The sequence below is a fragment of the Pogona vitticeps genome, chromosome 5 (assembly GCF_051106095.1).
Source record: "Pogona vitticeps strain Pit_001003342236 chromosome 5, PviZW2.1, whole genome shotgun sequence".
Taxonomy (NCBI): domain Eukaryota; kingdom Metazoa; phylum Chordata; class Lepidosauria; order Squamata; family Agamidae; genus Pogona; species Pogona vitticeps.
The window spans coordinates 117,512,503-117,525,914 of record NC_135787.1 but is presented as its reverse complement, the minus strand read 5'-3'; the positions used below and the strand labels follow the sequence as shown (position 1 = coordinate 117,525,914).

At 42.8% G+C, this 13,412-nt stretch overlaps 1 protein-coding gene, 1 long non-coding RNA gene and 1 pseudogene across 4 annotated transcripts in view; 1 reads left to right on the top strand and 2 right to left on the bottom strand.

Annotated features, from left to right (window-relative positions):
* The window catches only part of PIK3CG (phosphatidylinositol-4,5-bisphosphate 3-kinase catalytic subunit gamma), a 60,794-nt gene that overhangs the window by 35,132 nt on the left and 12,250 nt on the right, over positions 1 to 13,412 (bottom strand). The window contains exon 2 of one of the 3 annotated variants that reach the window (XM_073000665.2): positions 3 to 146. The exons of the other annotated variants lie outside the window; for them this stretch is intronic. The gene's annotated coding sequence lies outside the window, so the exon portion shown is untranslated. The remainder of the gene's footprint in view (positions 1 to 2; positions 147 to 13,412) is intronic. 3 annotated transcript variants of the gene reach the window in all.
* Positions 2,593 to 2,747, bottom strand: LOC140707895 (U1 spliceosomal RNA; annotated as a pseudogene).
* Positions 10,011 to 12,705, top strand: LOC144589517 (uncharacterized). The gene is made up of 2 exons (XR_013545676.1): positions 10,011 to 10,667; positions 10,763 to 12,705. It is a non-coding gene; the product is annotated as an uncharacterized LOC144589517 (long non-coding RNA).

The window sequence follows — 13,412 nt, the reverse complement described above, 5'->3', positions numbered from 1 at the left end:
ACCTTATTCTGCTAGAGCCATAGAAAGACAGCACTGAACTTTGAAGCTAACACGATCCACAGTGAAATACAGAACAGCATTTGTAACAGAAATGATTCCTCATCTTCACAGAATTCCTTTCCTGAGGTAAAATCCAGAAGAACCACCTATAAAAGAATAAGGGGGGGGGGAATTAAATACAGCAGCCAGCTCATCTGATTGACCCCACTGAGCAAACTTCTGGTAGCAAGGGCTTTCAGCCATGTTTTCCACCCTATTATAGGCCAAACTAACAGCAACATTTGGAATTCAGAATTCACACTTTTCACTTCTCCTTCAGCTCTCCAGACGAGGTAAGCCTTTAGTAGAAAATAAACTGAGTTGGGGGCAATGCATTGAAAGGCTGTGTCTAAAATGTTTTATGATGTCTGAGAGCAGGTACCTATTCTGTGTGGCTGCCACAATACTATATACTTTTGGCAGTTGCCAAGGCAGCAGCCAGATCCTGTGTGTACTTAGGCTGAACCATCTAACCGTATCCTACCCGTGAGCAACTCTCACCTGGATAGTTGCCTCTCAATGTAGCAGAGGCAAAAGGCACTCTGGATTGGTTCCATTAGTGCTTCTTGTGGGTCTTGGTTCCTTCTTATCAATACAGCCACAATTATTACATCAAGGCCAGGTAAATCTCTCTGACTCAGCCTGTGTTCCCTGTAGGGCTCAGATAAACCATGGGGAAAATCTGTCAAGGGTATCCTAATTAGCACTGCAATTCTAAAATCCAGACTTTATTGGTTCCATCATTACCATATGCAACTTCCAACAACCAGGTTGTTAAACTATATTTGTTCTCACTTCTGTGCAATGGTATAGTGGAATCATTAACATAATTAGATAACGCTGTAAAACAAGGACTATCATCATGATAATAGGAGAATCCAGATGTTTGTTCTTTATCAGTTTATTGCATTGGGTAGGACCAGAGCATGGAATATTTTCTAAAAGGAATTTGCTATATTACTCATTAGATACCCAGTGTGGTATAGTGGACAGAGTGACAGACTGGGTCCAGAAGCCTGGGTTCAAATCCCTGCTCAGCCATGGAAGTTAACTGAGTGTGTGGAACCGGCAAAACCACTTGCAAGAGGGCCATCACCAGCACCCAGTAAAGCTGTCTACCCTCACCCTACATATCCCCCGAGAGCCAAGGTGGAGCAGCCACTCAGGGTGGGAGAATGGAAGCCCATGTGCCTCCTGGGAGCTGGGAGATGCAAAACAGCTGGCAAGTAGGGAGGAAGGTGTACTGAGGGGCTTAAAGAAGGACAGAGGTAAAGGCTCAGGGTCATCCTCATAGCCTGGGACTCCCAGCGAGGGTTTGGCTGAGGAAAGAGACCTGCGGGTCTGCAGCAGAGGAGCGCTAACTTATCCAGTGGTTCTTAATCTTTATTACTCAGGTGTTTTTGAACTGCAACTCCCAGAAACCCCAGCCAGCAGAGCTGATGGTGAAGGCTTCTGGGAGCTGCAGTCCACAAATATCTGAGTAACAAAGGTTAAGAACCAGTGCTCTGTGCTACCGGGGAACTAACTTGGGAGCAGGATCACAACCCATGGCAAGAGCCTGACAGCAGCATCCCAGTGGCGAGGGGCTGAGGCATGTCCCAGCCTTAGGTTCCAGCCCCACCAGCTCTGAGGCCAGTACTGAAGTCACCATGTCCAAGGGACAAGTGGAAACCCCCAGGGGTGCAGGTGGGCAGTGATGGGGAACCACTGTGGAAGGCATAAAAAGCAGTCTCACCAACAACCTGGAGCTAATAAAGTTCTTGGTGTGAGACCCCCAGGGCCACCAATTCTGCTGGAGGTGGGGCTCACACCACTCCTTAAGTATCTCACTAATCTTGAAAGCCCTGTTAGCCTCTCAAGAGCCATACAATGTGCGATGTAACACCTACATGCCTTCCAGAAAGAGATTCTTTAACTGTTTCACAACGAAACAGTTACTGCTAGCAAATAAAATAAAAAACATTTTATAAACAAATAAGCCAAGTGGTCACCATGTTGGTCTGGACTCTAGGGCATGGGAGGCCTGTGTTCAAATCTTCACTTGGCCATGAAACCTTTCACTGGACGACCCTGGGCCACTCATACTCTTTCAGACTGACCTACCACACTGAGCAGAAACAGTTACACATTTAAAAAAAACCTACCCAAGGACTCTGCAATCCAAAGTAGAAAAAAGTGAGTAGGGTGAGGCTACTAGCCCTCTGCTTGCCATTTCTCTACTCAAAATAACTCACAGGTACCGTATTTTTTGCTCCATAAGATGCACTTTTTCCCTCAAATAGTGGGGGAGAAAGTATGTGCATTTTATGGAACAAATACAGTAAAAAAGGGGTTCAACCACCACCACCCAGAAGCCTCCCACTGCCATGCTGGGAGGCCTCTGAACTGGCACCAGAGACTGCTTGATATTTGGACCTCACCATTCTACACTGCTGGCTTTCCAGGATCTGCTTCCTACAGCCCACCTGAAAAACCAGCAAGGCTAACAGGCCTATGGTAGCAAACAGTGAAAACAGTCAAGAACCAAAGGGGAAAGAGTAATTCTAGAAAGAACAGGTGAAACCACAAATACAGTCCCCCATTTAGGCAGTTGATTTCCCCACATTTGGGGAAATCATAGGAGTCAGCACATCCAGAGTACAATAGATGAGCTTTACCCTAGGAAAACCACTCTTATAACAATGGTATTCCCCCTGCCAGGTATGAGTTGGAATATCCCCTAAAAACCACCTGCCCCTTTCTGTGCCCTGTCCCCCAAAAGGCATGGTGACCACCGGCTGCCCCTCCTGATCAGAACAGGGCTGAAAGAGGCCAAGAGAGCTACTCAGTGTTTTGGGGTGCCCCACAGGACCCCCATCAGGGACTGGATGTTCCTCCCACAATCCTTCAGTGCACAGATATTAGCATACCTAATATGCGGGGAAGGCAGGGAAAGCGGGGAAATTCAAACTTTCATTTAGTGAAGAGGCTGCTTGTCTGCTTCCTTGCTAGCAGTTAGAGAGCTGGGAGAGAGACCTGGGACTGCTGGTATTGTCGTTTTAAAATGTTAAATTTAGTTTAAAAGCTGTTTGTTTGGGGTTAGTGCTTGGGTGAAAAGGTGCTTGAAACGTGGTTGTTTTACTTTAAAAGCTACTTGCTTTGGGTTAAATCAAAACTGTGCTTGGGGGAAAAGGTGCTCTGTTTGAGTTGGAACCTGCTTGTGTAGAAACGTGGGGAGGGGAAAGGAGCGGAGAAGAGCATGGAGAAGAGCACAAAATGGCTGCCGGCTGCCGGCTGCCTTTTAGCTGTTTAGGGCTCTTTTTTGGCTGTTCCTGGGTCTACCAAGGCACTGTGAAGAGCAAGGCTCAGTCTACAATACCTGGTAAGTGACTTTCTTTTAATTTTTTTTAAAGTTTCTGACCTTTCCCCCCCCCAAAATGCATTAATTAATTTTCATTGCATTTTTATGGGAAATTTGGATTCAACTTGCAAACTTTTCAACTAGTTCTGGGCATCTAATAGAGAATGTACTTTCAAAGGGTGTTGCAGCAAGGAAACTAACTGTGCCTCGTGACTTCTAACTGGATTACAGTACCTGCTTCCTGATTTCAGCTACTATAGTTTGTATTCAGTTTTTTTTGGCTCATCAAGAACATTGTTCATGGCTTTGTGTGGCCTAACCTGTTGTGCCTTGCATGCTATAAACATTCAATTATGTCAGAAAATGGAGATTTGGTCTTATGCTGAGCATGTGCTACTGCTGGTGAATGGGATCAGGTTAAGCTTTGTGTTGCTGTTCTTTTGCATAACCTCAAGTAAATAAGGAAAACCAGCTGTTAAATAGTTTAATTTCACTATTTATCCTCCACACAACTAAAAGGGACCTCTCAATGCAGTGCCAAATCAGACAATCCATTTCTAACGTAATATAGGCTTGAGCTGTGCTGGGCAGAGTTGCACAACAATCTCATCTGTCATTGAGACATTTCTATAAGCATGGGGAGGAGGTGGATGAAAGGAAATGTAAAATATAGGTAGAGTGGTATAGGTCTTATCACTGGCTGATAATGGTCTATATTAATGCCACTGTTGACTGCTGTTCACTTTACATGGTTCAAATGTTATTCTGTTATAGTTTATTAAATATTTTACTACACTATTTGGTTCAAAATATATTTTCCCTGTGTTCCTCCTCTAAAAATTCGATGCGTCTTAATGTCAGGTGCATCTTATGGAGCAAAAAATATGGTACCTACATAGTATCATGTACAAAGCTGCTTGTGGCCAAATGGTGTGTTTACACAAGAGTAATCATACATCCAGTGTTGTGCAATGTATAAAACCGAGGGAGCAGAATTCGGGAGATATGGGTTCAGATCTCCACTCTCAGCTATGGAAACTCATGAGCCACTGGTAAAACCAATCTAATAACTCACTTGCTTTGACAATCCTGTTAGGGTTTCTGTAAGTCTGATGTGACTTGCTAACACATAACACAAACACACACAGGAATGCAAAGGAATAGAATATCATACATAAGTAGACTCTCTATATTCTCCAGCGGCAGAAGACATTCTAGCTGATCACAATTAGGATGTACTGTTTTGTGCACATTCTGAATGAATGAATAAAGGTGGGGATGATGATATGCCATCAAATCAATTCTGATGAATAGTAACACTTTTCAGGGTTGCCCAAGCAGAGAGTACTAAGAAGTGCTTTGCCATTCCCTTTTTCTGGGGGTGCCCTGTGACTCAAGCTTGCATATGCCAACAACAATGGCCTCATGTTTCATATCCTTCTGAGATCTATGTCCTGCTTCTGCCCACACTTGCCTCAGGAAGTTTAAAAAATCAACAGGGCTACCAAGAATACCATTCAAAACAAGGAAAAGGCCCAGAAAATCACCACCCTCTGTGACTTTGCACTCACACATAATTATTTCACCTTTCATAATAAAACATATCTCGAGGTCAACAGAACTGTGATGGGCACATGCGCAGTCCCATGATATTTATTTATTTATTTATTTATTTATTTGATTTATATCCCGCCCATCTGGTAGGTCAGTACCACTCTGAGCGGCTCTATGCGAACATATTCACGGCTGATCTAGAACAATGCTTTCTTAATGGTTGCATGCAAAAACCATCACTCTATTTGAAGTATGCCAGTTACATTTTTCTGATCTGAACCCATGGAAATGAATCCCTACAGATATTTCACCAGGATTTCAACAACTTTCATCTCATGCCAGAACAATCCACACAACAGTTGCATTTTCTAGACTCTACTGGAAAACTACATTATGGACATCTTAGCACCACACTGTACTGAAAACCCACCAATTGATATATCTAATTGCATGATTCCATCTTGAGCATACCACAAAATCCATTGTTTACAGACATGCCCTCAGATACAATTGCATATACTCAGACAAAATAGAAATTCCAAACTCAAGGATCTACAAAACACATTCCTCAGACTACAATACCCACCCAGAAATAAATTAACAAGAAAGATATTCAGAGGTAACCTACTGCAGGACAGACCCAAGAAAGAAAATGAGGAAACATAACAAGTTATCACAAGTGAGACCACTGACACACATCTTAACTGATCTCTAGCCCATCCTTGACAAAAATATTTCTGTCATCTAAGCACTTGGTGGCTGACCTATCATTGATTACAGACAACCCCCAAATCTCAAACGACTTCTAAGACACAACAGACACAGACATGGGGATGACATTCTGCTACAAGCTAAGATGCCAACTCTGCCCCTACATCTACTCCAGCAACACAATTACAGGACCTAACAATGTCACACACAACATCAAGAGCACCTTTACGTGTTCCTTAGCTAATGTGATCTAAGCCAACTTTTGCCAACCTTTCCCGTCTGTACTCTACACAGGACAAATAGGACAATGTCTATGCAAAAGAATTAATGGACTAAATCAGACATCACAAATTGCAGTCTACAGATTCACTTCAGTCAAACACACATTGTTCATATTAATACCTACAGCTGATCTTTAAGTTCTCTTTCTCTCTCTCTCCCTCTCCATTTCTCTCTGCTTTTGCCTGGTTTTGTGTCTCTTCCTCTTGCAGGCATGCTTACAGAGCTAAATATCAAACAGAGGTCGTAAATTATGGCACGTGTGAAATGCAACTAGACACCACTGATTCTTAAGAATCCATCATAAATTCCTATTAGAGATGGGGGTATTCGTATATGAATACCCGTGAACAGCTGGAATTAATGAGGGTCCAGCCCCCTGGGGCTGGATCATCCACTCATGTGTCTGCCACTACTGTTGGCTCCGCTGTTCATTCTAATCACTCCAGAGCGCCCAGTCGGCTAGCCACTCCTGGCAGAAGGAGGGAAGATGAGTCTCCCTGCCAGGCTGACTAGTGGCTAGCTGATCGGGCGCTCCAGAGCAATTGGAAGGAAAACCGGGGCCGCCGCCGGATGCCGCCCTCGTTAACTCCAGTGTACAGGGGCATTCGTATATAAAAACCTGCATCTCCAATCCCTAGATTAGAGATGGGCATAGAGTAACAGACTGGGAATCAGGAGAACTGAATTCAAATCTCCTCTCACCCTTAGAGTCTCCCAAAGCAGCAACCAGCACGCTTTGCTTTTGTGGAGCTGGCACTTGTAAAATAAAACTCTGAATACCTCCACATGGCTTGAAATTAGGCAGTGGATTATTCTCTTATCCCACTGATGCCCAAGATGCAAAAACCTCAAGAATAAAGCTGGAAAATCAATAGCCCAATAGTTTTTGCTTGTAACCTCAAGCGTGTCTACCTGGGAAGGAAGGTGTAATCATGCAGGGAAAGAGGTTGATGGATAGAGAATTGCATTCCAGCCTAACCCCCATCCATGCCCAAGATGAACTTTTTTGGTCCCATTGAAGGGCCATTGCTTTTTTGAGGCTGGGTTGGAGTGATTCTCTGATAGAAAGGAAAGCGCTCCCTGCAAAGTGACCTTTTCCTATGCCATAGGATGCACACAACACCCTAAATGTCATAGAAGGCCATGGATTGATTTCTGAGTAAACCTATTATGCACTCACTGCCATTCCATGAGGCTTCAAAAGCCCAAATAAAAACACGGTAGCTCCTCCTATGTCTTCCTCTATCTATGAAGAACAAAAACAACACCCTTTTTTTTGTCAAATGGATGAATGTGGAAAAATGACTCCCAACAGGACAAGATTCTGGAAGTCACTTAATAGACTTTGAAGCAAAGCAGGCAGATGAAAGAACAATCAAATAAAACGGAGGTACAGTCGTGCCCCACTTAACGATTGCCCGTATAACAATGAATCCACAAAACAATGGTTTTAATGGGCAAAATCCGCTTTGCGATGATTGGTTCCCTGCTTCGGGAACCGATTTTTTGCTTTACGACGATCAGCAAACAGCTGATCATCAGGTTTCAAAATTCCTTGCTAGAAAGACACTGAAAATGGCTGCCGTATGGAGGATCTTCGCTGGACGGTGAGTTTTCAGCCCATTGGAATGTATTGAAGGGGATTCAATGTGTTTCAACGGGGTTTTTAATTTCGTTTCATGTTTTCGCTCTACAGCGATTTCGCTGGAATGAATTAACGTCATCAAGCGAGGCACCACTGTACTTGGGTTCAGGATAAATTTTCTGCGAATGTGGAAAAATTCAATCAATGCAGCACTTCCATGCATGCAACTTAAGTCCCACCATGTATACTAGAGAAGATCTGGTAAATGTTCGAGATAATGTTCTTGGAGTAGTCAGCTTCTGGTCACAGGTCATCTAATCATGCTGGAAGACAGCTATAGCAATTTCATAAATGCTTCTGAGGCTAGACTGTGGAAATTAGCTTTGATGGAAAAACTCACTGCCCACTCACAACTGGGGTACTAGAATTCCAGTACAGACTGATTTTTATAAAACATAGCTTCCTTTCATTCTTCATTGTAATAATCATAAGGGTTCTCTTAACAACAACCCCAGTCCCTGATGCTGATTTATGGAAAGATATGTTGTTTTAACTAATAATACCAGGCAATGTGCATACTATGTAGGGTATGATGGTTTATTTTATGTTTTTTATACTGTATCTTATTAAAATTTTTAATTTAAAAAAAGTCCAATCGTTTTAACATTTTAAATTTGTTTGAACTTTATATATGCAGTGGTGCCTCGCTTAACGAGCGCACCGTATAACGACGAATCCACATAGCGATCCCTTTTTCCAATGGGCAAAACTCGCATAGCGACGATAGGTAAGCGTTTCGCTCACCGATCTTCGCTTTGCGATGCCCGTGGATCAGCTGTTCAGCGGTTCTAAAATGGGCGCCGGACGCCTGAAATGGCCGCGCGCAGCATTTCCGCGCCCTCCCCTCGCTTACTGAGGGCGCGAAAATGGCTGCCGCTATGGAGGAAACTTCGCTGAACGGTAAGTTTAGGGCCCATTGGAACGCATTAAACGATGTTTAATACGTTCCAATGGGTTTTTACATTCCATTTAGCGATGTTTTCACATAGCGAGGATTAACCTCGCTATGCGAGGCACCACTGTATTTCATATATATCCATAATGTTAAATCGTGCAACATTCTGATAGGAATAAAGAAAAAGTATCTTTAAAAATAAGTTCTGGGTTTGTTTGTTTTTTAATCAGTTTTCTGGATCCTACTGTGTTATTGCTGACAAGAAAGTATGGGATTGGGCGTGTGAGTGGAATATGGCAAAGTTGGCATATGAACTTCAGCTATACATTTTCACTATGCTATCTCTTCATTTTCTTTTAAAATACACTTTGAAAATATTTTAATAGTAATTGAAAGACTGACTAGAAAACCAGAATGTCTTAATAATTCACATAAAAACAATGGGATTCTATATTTGTATGAGTTAGTGCCCGAAATCCTTTTGCACAGGTATGCGTGCGTAATATAAAGCAGTAGGAAAGATCATAGCATAGCCACAAAGTATTTCCAGAGGTGTGTCACACAGCAATCACGACTGGCATGGTATAATCGATTAGGCAATCAAATCATGCAGTGCTGGCTGCCAGGCACAAAGCCCAGCACACTTCCACAGAAGTAACTTTTTTTATGCCAACGTCTACTAAATTTCAGCCAATGGGTACTTTTGTGCAAGCTCAGTAAACAATCACGTGGACAGTACACTGTCATGCAAACTGTATGGAAATAACAGAATACTTCTCGCGCTTTTTCAAGTAACGCTTTCTAGTTACCCCTATACTGTTGCTCAGAATGATGGTGGTGGTTTCTTTTTCAAGTAACGCTTTCTAGTTACCACTATACTGTTGCTCAGAATGATGGTGGTGGTTTTTAATTTTTTGGGGGAAAAAATCAAATTATAGTTATGTGGGTGATGATGATGATGATGATAAAATAAAATAAAATAAAATAAAATAAAATAAAATAAAATAATAATAATAATAATAATAATAATAATAATAATAATAATAATAATAATAATAATAATAATAATAATAATAATAATAATAATAATAATAATAATAATAATAATAATAATAATAATAATAATAATAATAGAGTGTGACACTCTTTAAAAATCAAGCTGGAATATATGCATTTTTAAAATGCTTTAATAAAATTACATCAATGTTTAGAACAACTATATACCAAATGGTGTTAGGCTCATTATTCTAGAACACCCTGCCTTTATAAAAAGATAGAAGAAGACCAGCATTCAGAACATCTAAACTGATGAAGTTTATATTCTCTTCCCCACTGTCCCCAAACAGCTGGACTTCTTGAACTCTTCCTGTACACTAAACAATGTGCATCAGTACATGGATGTTAATCAATGGTCTTACAAAGAGAGCAAATATTTAAAGCCCACAAACTTGTGTCCATGGTATCAGTGGAGCCAAAGACAATTTTTTGTGTCACTGTGATGCGCAATGGGCAGCGTTAGGATCAGGCAGTTCCAGTGAGTGAGACAGCCCTGGCCAGCTACTGGTCTCTCTACCCTTGCCCTGTCAGACCTGGAGGGAGGTTGAGCAGAGAGGCTGAGGGGGAGCTGATAGGGGGCTGGAGAAAAGGTAAAATGGGGGTTGAAACGGGGAGAACCCCCTCAAGAGAAGTTGCTTAGCATTCTTCTAAAACCTATTTTGTTGTTGTTCAGTCGTTAGGTTGTGTCCGACTCTTCGTGACCCCATGGACCAAAGCATGCCAGGCCCTCCTGCCTTCCACTGCCTCTCGGAGTTTGGTCAAATCTAAAACCTATGGCATACATTAAATCAAGAGGATTTTTGTGCTGTTGAATAACTCACACATTGAAGCTTGGACACAAACCAGTTAATTACACATCCATTTTAGAGAAGTGTTTGAAGAGGCAAGAATTTTAAATTCAAAGGAAAAGAAATAGATCAGAAAAGAAGGATTTGCTTTCATAAACCAAGGAAAGACTGTGGAAGTTTGGCAGAGGAGATCTTTTTAAAGTCCCCCCCCTTCCGGGATAGATGTCTGATCCCATTTAGAGGATATGGCCTTTAAATCCAAATGTGAATCTTCCGGGGAAAGCCAGCCAAGTTGCTTTCTACCAAGCAAGATGAGTGAGGTGAATTACTCCATGAAGGGAACTGAAGAGAGAAAAGGTAAGGCAGAAGATACTGTTGCAACAACTGTCCATTGAACTGGAGAGCAGGAGGGGCAAGTGGAGACTTATACTATGTTGTTTCCTTACCAACAGGAAGTCAGCACATCTAAGGAAAGAAACTGGACACCATTCCACCCGAGATCTGGACACCATTCCACCATATGTCGGTTGCAGATAAGTCTTCCTCATCGCCACCAGGGTTGCATGAATTCTGAAAGTGTCTTTTCTGGGGTATTAGTCTGGCCGAGTGTAGGAGTCCCCAAGACCTTCGTCCCGACCCTTGTGGCTATAAAGGAGCATGTTGGGTTGTCTGGGGCTCTCACTTCCTTGGTGAGGGAGGTCCTACTCTTTGGGGAGGTCTTGATTGCCCTGCCTGCTGGAGGCACCATGAAGGCCACTCCAAGTAGTGCTGACAAACATGTTGATGGGGGAGAGAGAGTACATGTCATCCTTCGGAGGCAGTCATGAGTGCTTAATTGCTGAATTGTATCAGGGATCAGATGGCTTAGCCCAATAACGGCTGCACTCAAACAGGGGCACTAAACCCATAAGAGGAAGCACACTGATACCTTAAGAAGTATTGATGAATATTCTCCAAGATTAGGAACATCTGATCCCTGGCTCTGAAGCTAAAGGTGTTATCCTGGTTTCAGGAAGCAAGCCTACGGGCATTGGTAGGGATCAAGGGCATTCACGTCCATCTTGGGAAGCTGTTCCAAACTGACAATCCTCTTGGTATGTGTCCACGTGTGTCATCTGAAGGCCTGGCAGTCAGTTATGTTCATACAATCAAGAGCAATCATGATTTGGGGTGGGAGGGAGCCCCCTTGTCCCTGCTCCTCCTCCTTTGTTGCAGACTTCATGGAAGAAAACCCTGTCTGAATGCAGTGCATTTGACTTGATCTGCTCCAGGTAAGAAGCTCTTTCCGTTCCTGTTAGGTGGGGGTGGAAGGGGCACTGAAGCCTTTAGTTTTTTCCAGATGCATCTTAAGATACAAGAAATCAAAGCCAACCAAGCCTTCAAGCAGCTCAGAGAGCAAGTCCTCTTCACCTATGACTGGCTAGTGACTTTTTCCAGTGCAATTCTTTCGGGTGGGTCTCTTTCCTTTTCAGTTTTTTAACAGGTGAATTCAAGAGCACATGATAGACGATACCAGCTCTGCATGATCAGCCACAGAAGTCAAATCTGGTAAGAAAAGTTTTATTGACAATTTATTTCTGTGCGCCTTTATGGAATTATTGGGAACCACTTGTTTCCTGAGACTGCTTTTCACAGATCAGACAAAACCCAGCGACCGATAATATGCTGTTCACCATGGCAGAGCCTTAATTCTTTGGCAGAGCAGCTGACAGATTGTAACTACAAAGTTTTGAATTCCCAGAGATAAGAAAATGCTCTTAATTGTCATGCAGAAGATACAAATGTTTTTTTTAACCAGCATAAGTTAAAAAAGCAATTTCTTAAATTCAGGAAGCAGTTTATGCATTAGGGTTATGGGATGTGTATGGCAAGCACGCAGTTGCCTCCTCTTTGCCTGTGGTGGCTTTGTTTTCAACTCTGCAGTAAAGGTCCCTCAGATTGCAAGAAGTGAGGGGTCAGAAGTGGAAGATTTATGGCACAGACTTCACTACTTCTCTGCAAGGTTTTTCTTTTCCTGAGAGAACACTCTTGTGTTCTCTCAGGTTTTGCTTTTCACCTGCTTGCGTTGTCTATAAAAAAAAAAAGCAAAAGGCACTGGTGGTTGGCACTCCTGGCTTCCAGGACGGGGTTCAAATCCCTGCGGTGTCCTTGCTTAAAACCCAACGCAGTTGGTCTCCTTATATCTATTTGTTCCAGTTCAAATTTATTATTTATTTAGTTAGTTCTTAATTTACTCTTCTTGCTTGTACGACCAAAGGCAGCTTACAGTGCAGGCTTTTAGAAAGATGCGTCTAAATCCTCTACAACAAATTACACTAATTTTAACACTATTAAATAAGCTCACACAATAGAGCAAAATTAACACAGTCCAGAAGCCCTTTTAAAAAAAAAGAAATATAGAATCTTCCATTTAAAAAAATACAATATTTTGGACTATAATTCGCACTTTTTCCTCCAAAGAAAGTGTGGGGGGGGGAAGTGTGTGCGCCTTATGGAGTGAATACAGTAAAAAAGGGTGCAATTTACATTCTAACTGTACGTGGCGTAAGAGGCTGGTTCTTGGTAGCTCTTTCACCCCAACAGTTAGGAAAAAGCTGCAGAGGAAGGCCAGGTAGGCTCCCAGAGGTCTATGGGGGGTGGGGGTGGGGTGATTTCAGCCTGCTAGGCCCACGGGGGTGGTGGTGGAAGATGGCAGGGAAGGGAAGGTGGCAGTTTTGACCCTTCCCAGCCGTTTTCCACCCCCACAGGCTTAGCAGGCCGAAATCGCCACCTTCCCTTCCCTTCCCAGCTATCTTCCACCACCACCCCAAGGGCCTAGCAGGCCGAAATCGCCACTTTCTCTTCCCTTCCCAGCCATCTTCCACCACCACCCCAAGGGCCTAGCAGGCCGAAATTGCCAGAATATTTTTTTCCTGTTTTGCTCCCCTAAAAATTAGGTGTGTCTTATGCAGAGCAGCGTCTTATGGAGCGAAAAATATGGTAAATTCCAGTCTGCAAAGCTGATGGATTTCTTCCCTTCCCTATCCCACAGAAAATGGTAGGGTCGCAGGGATGATTTTTAGCAGGAAGCTGGCAGGAAAGGAAAGAGTTAAGCTGCCACTC